Source organism: Oryctolagus cuniculus, chromosome 1, assembly GCF_051225735.1.
Source record: "Oryctolagus cuniculus isolate XC-2025 breed Fujian yellow rabbit chromosome 1, ASM5122573v1, whole genome shotgun sequence".
NCBI classification, from domain to species: domain Eukaryota; kingdom Metazoa; phylum Chordata; class Mammalia; order Lagomorpha; family Leporidae; genus Oryctolagus; species Oryctolagus cuniculus.
This window is the reverse complement of record NC_142867.1, coordinates 208958116-208965614: the sequence shown is the minus strand read 5'-3', so window position 1 is coordinate 208965614 and position 7499 is coordinate 208958116. Positions and strand designations below refer to the sequence as shown.

The window sequence follows — 7499 nt, the reverse complement described above, 5'->3', positions numbered from 1 at the left end:
GCCAATGTTGCAGGCCGGGGTTTTACCCCACTGTGCCACAGTGCTGGCCCCAAAACTAGCTGAAATTGTATGGCCTTCTCTGACCTTGTTTCACAAGTCACACAGCACTGCATTTGATCCTTCAGGCAATGACAAAAGGCCACTCAGATTCAAAGGAAGGGGAATTGGTTCCATCTCTTCAATGCACAAGAGTCCATATGCAGACATGCCTTAACCTAATTACCGTGCAGTGAGAGAAATGCTAAGTGGAAAAAGTAAGTAATGGGGCTTGGGCAGAACCTAGGATTAACATCTAGCTCAATGGTGGAGGCCAGGAAAAGTTTCCTGGAAGAAATTATATATATCACCAATTCATGGACAGTGGTTTTGGATTAGCCAGAATGACCAGAAGGGTGGCACTTGTAGAAACAGGTAAGAAACAGCTGATCAGGTTCACAGAAGGGCACTTAATTGGCAAAGGCAAATGGAGAATATGAAGAAGAGTGACAAGGTATGAGAATGGAGAGGTGGCTACAGAGCCTGGTAAACCTTTACAGGGTCCTGATTTTAGCCTGTAGGTCATGGGGAAGTCATTGAAATATTTTAAGCAGGGAGTGATAGACAAAATTTGCATCTTACCAAAACACACATTATGGCTCTAGTGTGGAAAACAGTATGGAAGAGGTATGAGGTATAGACTGGCAATAATGATCCATTCAAAGCCTGTTAGAGTGATCTAAATAAAGCAGGGTGATGAAGCAGGTTAAGGTAGTAGCAGTGAGGTGAGGAGAACATGACAGAGTCAAGACCTGAAGAGTTAGCATTGACTGGATTTGGCAGTTGTTGGTTGGTGGAAGGGAGAGCAAGGAGTCAAGTGTGAGAACAAGACTTATGCCTTGGGTAACTGGGTGTTATAATTCATATTGGACACAGGCACAGGAACAGTTTTGGGAAGCAGGATAATGGGTCCTATTTTGAGTTTGGAGTATTTGTGGAACATCCAAGTGGAACTGTGCAGTAAGCTATTTGGACATAAAAAAAAGTCTATAAAACTCAAGTAGGAAGTTTGAACTTTGAAAAATAATGTAAGAGTCATCAGCATATTAAATTTATAGGTAGCAATTGATGATTTGGGCAAACAGAGTACAATGAAAGCCAAGAAAATACCGTGAGGATTACCAATATTTAAAGAATGAGAAAGTTGAAGAGAACCACACAAAATAGATAATAAACTAAGACTTTCTTAAGTCTCCATGAAATCAAGAAGTGAGACATCATAGATGCCAACTGACTATTGTTTCAAGAAGAGAATGGTCAACAATAATACAGGCTGTAGGGAGTTGAAGAGGCTCACGGGTAACCAGGATCAGTGGGCCCCTGACAGTCTGCTTTCTCCTGTACCCTCTGTGAGGTTAATCTCAGGGCAATGGGGGTCCCAGATGTCTCCTAAAATAAATTTTAATATAAATAAATCAAATGGAATTTTACTGAACATTCTGTGGGGAGATAGAGATATAATTGCAAATATAGGATCTATACCTGATTTATTCTCAGCTCCTTCTCCTGGGGGAGTGGGTCTCAAACTAAGGCAGGTACTGCTTAGAGATGACAACTCTTCCTCAGCCCCAACACACACACACACGATCTATGTAAGCTTATCGTCACTTTCTGATATGATTCCAATAGCTATAAAGGCTTATCTTCTGTAAGATAAAGCAGAGACTCAGATTTCTGGTGCTCAGGTTAGTCAATTATTTCCTTCTAAAAACCTCTTTGTACAAGTTCAAACACATGCACTTGGGCACGTTGTGGTTTTTGGCGACCGAGGAAAGAGGTGTTGGATGTTGTTGAGTCTGTGTTTTTGTGCGCATGAGTGCGTTTGGGGAGGCAGGAGGGGAGATACAGACTCCAGAAGCTAGGAAAACAGGGGATGTATGGAAAGTTGCTTCAAACTTTTTCCTCACTTCAGTCTCATGGCTCAGGGGCTGGTTGTGAGTCCCTAGGGAAATGACACCAGGGAAAGTCATGGGAGTTATGTTCATGAACCACTAGGGAGACTTGGAGTACACATGGTTCTGCTTCAGGATCAAAGGAGCCCATGGCAACGCACAGTGAATTAAAAATGCTCCATGCCCTCATTTCCCACCTTGGCCCCAGCCTGGACCCCGAGAACTCAGTGATCATTCTGGCTGAGAGACCAGATTGCATGTACTTGCATAACTTGCTGGTGCATCACAGAGACTCAGCAGAGCTGCATTGCCTGGACTAAAGGAGAGTCCTTGCCTCCTTTTTTTTTTTTTTTTTTTTTTTTTTTTTTTTTTTTTTAATTTGACAGGTAGAGTTATAGACAGTGAGAGAGAGAGAGAGAGAGAGAAAGGTCTTCTTTCCGTTGGTTCACTCCCCAAATGGCCGCCACGTCTGGCGCTGTGCTGATCCGAAGCCAGGAGCCAGGTGCTTCCTCTTGGTCTCCCATGCAGGTGCAGGGCCCAAGCACTTGGGCCATCCTCCACTGCCCTCCCGGGCCACAGCAGAGAGCTGGACTGGAAGAGGAGCAAGCGGGACTAGAACCCAGTGCCCATATGGGATGCCGGCACCGCAGGTGGAGGATTAACCAAGTGAACCACGCGCCGGCCCCAGAGTCTTTGCTTCCTATAAAGGGCCTGGGGCTGCAGACAGGCCAGGGATAGCGCAAACTATCATGGGTAGAAGAGCATTTGGGAGGAGGATAAATTCCTAAGTGAGCAGGTAGAGGCCCAGAGCTGATCAAGTTCAGGAGATCTTGATAATGTGACCTAATCTGCAGTGAAACCTGGGTTATGCAGCAATGCAATGTTTGTTATAAGCTTGCTGGCTCCTGCGGGACTTAATCATCTGTTGTGCACATAGCCTGGCAGTCAAATGTCCCAGGCTCCACCTTTGTTGCTAGCAATCACCTTGAGCAAGCCACTCAACCTCCCTGTGCCTTAGCCTCCTTCATGCATGTCCTCACCAGGCAAGATGAAAGCCAAGGTTTTAGTAATACCAAAGTCATCAGAGTTCTTGCACTACAAAGCACAGCCAGACATGCTGATGCCTAGGTCATGTCTCATTATTTGGCTCCTGTCCTTGAGTTCAGGTGGCCCCTGGCCAAGGGTTACTTTTTCCTTATTGTGCTCCGGGATGGAATTCCTGGTTATAGTCAGGCACTGTGGAATTGAAGGAACAGTGTTAGTCACAGCTTTTGCATGAATGTCTACATGGACCTTTATCTTAAGATAACTTTTTAGGGGCCAACGCTGTGAGGTAGCAGGTAAAGCTGCCACCTGCAGTGCTGGCATCCCATAAGGGTGCCTGTTCAAATCCTGGCTGCTCCACTTCTGATCCAGCTCTCTGCTATGGCCTGGGGAAGCAGTGGAAGATGGCCCAAATCCTTGGACCCCTGCACCCGTGTGGAAGAACCTGAAAAATCTTCTGGTTCCTGGCTTTGGCCTGGCTCAGCCCTGGATGTTGCCATCATTTGAGGAGTGAACCAGCAGATGAAAGATTCTCTCTCTCTCTCTCTCTTTCTCTCTCTCTCTGTCTCTACCTCTCTGTAACTCTGCCTTTCAAATAAATAAGTAAATCTTTTTTTTTTTTTTTTTTTTTTTTTGACAGGCAGAGTGGACAGTGAGAGAGAGAGACAGAGAGAGAAAGGTCTTCCTTTTGCCGTTGGTTCACCCTCCAATGGCCGCCACTGCAGCCGGCGCACCGCGCTGATCCGATGGCAGGAGCCAGCATCCAGGTGCTTTTCCTGGTCTCCCATGGGGTGCAGGGCCCAAGCACCTGGGCCATCCTCCACTGCACTCCCTGGCCATAGCAGAGAGCTGGCCTGGAAGAGGGGCAACCGGGACAGAATCCGGCGCCCCGACCAGGACTAGAACCCGGTGTGCCGGCGCCACAAGGTGGAGGATTAGCCTATTGAGCCACGGCGTCGGCTTAAATAAGTAAATCTTAAAAAAAAAGAAAGATAACTTTAAAAAATTATTTATTTATGTGAAAGTCAGAGTTACAGAGAGAGAGAGGAGAGACAGAGAGAAAGAGAGAAATCTTATATCCACTGGTTTACTCCCCAGATGGCTGCCATGGTCAGAGCTGGGCCAGGCCGAAGCCAGGAGCCAGGAGCTTCATCTCTGTCTCTTACGTAGATGCAGGTGGCCAAGTACTTGGGTCATCCTTGGCTTCATCCAGGCCATTAGCAGAGAGCTAGAATGGAAGTGGAGCAGCTGGGATATGAACTAGTGCCCAAATGAGATGCTGGCATTACTGACTATCTGCTTTGCCGCAACGCCGACCCCAAGATAACTCTCTTTTTTTTTTCTTTTCTTTTCTTTTTTTTAGAGATTTATTTATTTTATTTGAAAGGCAGAGTTACAGAGAGGCTGAAGCAGAGAGAGAGAGAGAGAGAGAGAGAGACAGAGAGAGGTCTTCCATCCGCCGGTTCACTCCCCTGATGGCCGCAACGCCAGAGCTGTGCAATCAAAGCCAGGATCCAGGAGCTTCCTCCTGATCTCCCATGTGGGTGCAGGGGCCCAAGGACTTGGGCCATCTTCTACTGCTTTCCCAGGCCATAGCAGAGAGCTGGATCAGAAGTGGAGGAGCCAGGACTTTAACCGGCACCCAGCACCCATATGGGATACTGGCACTTCAGGAAGTGGCTTTAGCTGCTACGCCACAGCGCTGGCACCCTAAGATAACTCTTAAATGAGTGTTTTATTGTCCTTGAGCCAACACACCTTTGACGAGTTCCTTCTAGATTGTAAGTCTGATCATGCAACATGTCAGTTTGCTGAACTGACAACTGAACGTCTTTCCTGGAAGAAACAGGAATGTGCCCCTTGCTGCTTTCTGCTTCTGCCTGTCTGGTCTCTGATTTTCCCCCATGCTTTAAAATTGTCGCCTTTTTATTATTTTTACAACCCACAGAAGTGGAAGTTTGCTTTTCAGACACTTGAATGGACTGTCTCTAGTGAGGATGTGACAACATGGTGCCCTGCTTTCTAGAATGGAAACTCTACTGCCCTGGCATCATAACCTGGGGGCCCTGGATGGGGACTTCCCCTGCCCAGGCTGCGCTCCAGGTGGCACAGCTGAACTGACTGGGACCTGTACACTCACTCCTGATGAGCAGCCAGGCTGGATGGGGACCACACAAGACCAGGCTGACAATGGCCTCATGTTGCTGTGCTTCAAAGTAATTTCAAAGGAAGACTGTCTTCCTCAGGGAACAGGCAGGGCTGCAAAAACAAAACAAAATTCACATGTGGTCTGATCGGAGGGCCAGTGGAAAGGACGTGCTGAAGAAGAACCTTTTAAAAGCACATAATTAATTCTGGAATGTGCTAATGCCATCTAAGCACATTACAGTGTAATCGTTATTGAATGCTGACTACTCATCAGTTATGTTCCAAGGACTTCTATATATATGTATTAATTCATTAATCCTTACCACACACTTATGGAGAAGATCCTATAGTTACGCTTGTTTTATAAACGAGGAAATGGAGGCATGCACATGGTGACTAACTAATCCAGGGTCACTCAGTTATGCAAGGGTTGAGGCTAGGATTTGAAACCAGACCACTTGGTTTCAGTGTGCTCACGCTCAGCAGGTCTACTGTCTCAGGAGCCATGGTGTTTCCACTGATCTGGAAAATGAAGCTAGGAGCTCCCTTAGGTGCACGAGTATTTCAGGCTACAGTAGAAGTGGAGGGGACCCAGTAGATCCAGGCCTGCTGGTTTGGCTCCTCAGCTGTTCCGCTGCTGACCATGGACACTGAGGCACCTCGGTTGCCACCACTCCTCACTGGGCTTAGCCACAGTGAATGACTTTACCTGTACCCACCCTGTGTTCTTCCAATCCCTGTGCTTTTATAGTGACATATATCCTTCCTGGAAGGCTGTTCCTCTAAGTTTGGGGGAATCCTCAGCTTTATGGACACCTCTTGAGTGTCAGCTCTTCTTTGACACTTTCTGAGACCTCCTTTTTGCTTCCTCACTATTGGCTTCCATCCTCACTGTAGCTTTTTCACCCAGTAGTGTAATTCTCGCCTCCTTCTCTGTCCTTTCGACTGTGGGCTCCTTAAAAGCATGGGTAGGGTTTACTACAGTGTATGGCACACAGTTAATGCCCCACAAATGTTTACTGGGAAAAAAAATGCCAAATGAATTTTCTGATCATCATCAGATAATCATGGGCATTCAGAGACTCTATCTTCAAGCTTATGTAAATAACTTTATTTTTGGTTCTAATTATTCTGATAATTTTCTCAATCTTTTCACTTATTTTGGCTTGTTTATATAAATTGTTGACACTTTAAATATACCATGATTTGATGATGAATTAGGCAACCATTCTAAAAATAATGATGGTGACAATAAAACATAGACGGGGTAACACTCTTGTTTTCAGGGCCAACTGTGGAATCTTCGCTTTCCCTTCCACCAGGTGGGCAGGTTTGTAGGTGGAACCTGTGATATGTTAGTTGTTCCTATAAGGGATATAATAGGAATTTGGAATCCTTGACACAACTAATGAATCTTGAGGGTCCTTAAATAGGGTCTTTGTTTTTTTTTTTTCATTTTTAAAAATTGTCCTCTGAGGTATTTTATTATAAAAAGTTGGTGCTCATAAACACATGCGGATATGAACTGAAAATTCATATGTTTACTTCATTTTTTAGCTTGACCTTCTAGTAAATCTTTAGTTCCATTGATTTTGGCTGCTATATAAGGAGATCTCCCCTTGTCTGGGTTATTTCAGAGCATAATTCGTCGATGTGCGTCTCTTATTTTCCTTTACTGGTTGTAGGGCTTATGCCTAGTATTAACGCTGCTTCTCGTTTTGTCATTTTGGGTTCAATCCACCTCTATAATAGCCACCACTGAAGGCAGATTTTGGTAAACTTTGAAAAACTTGTTTTACTTGTGGCTCCATACGATTCATGGCTTGAGAAACATAATGGCCTGCAAATCCTGCAGCAGCAATGGTCAATCCAACCGTTACCATAGCTCAGGCTCAGCTCCCCTGCCTTCACTGGGAGCACGGTGCATCCCAGTCCAGAGGCCACGGCTACCAACCAGATGCCTTTACCCGAAAGCGAAGAGCCACCAGCAACATGCACAAACAAATGGAGTCTTTAAAAATGAGATAAGCTCAAGGATAATATATAACAAAAGGGCAAGTCAGAAATTGATTTTAGTTAAGAGTTACAATGATAACTAATTACAAATCTTGCCTTTGCCAAGGTCTGATGGCTCCCTAAACAGTTTTTCCCCTCAAAGAAGCATTTTATTTAAGGAATACAAACTTCATGCATTTCGTAAGTACAACTTTAGGAATATAGTAATTCTTCCCACCATACCTCCCCTCCCACCCACTCTCCCACCTTTCTTCCTCTTCCCTCTCTCATTCCCAGACCCATTCTCCACTAAGATCCATTTTCTATTAACTTTATACACAGAAGACTAACTCTATACTAAGAGTTCAACAATTTGCACAAAAA

The 7499-nt window shown here is 45.2% G+C and overlaps 1 pseudogene; it reads right to left on the bottom strand.

Annotated features, from left to right (window-relative positions):
- Positions 1 to 6666: 6666 nt before the first annotated feature.
- LOC100355999 (mitochondrial import inner membrane translocase subunit TIM14 pseudogene) lies at positions 6667 to 7003 on the bottom strand (annotated as a pseudogene).
- Positions 7004 to 7499: the final 496 nt, after the last annotated feature.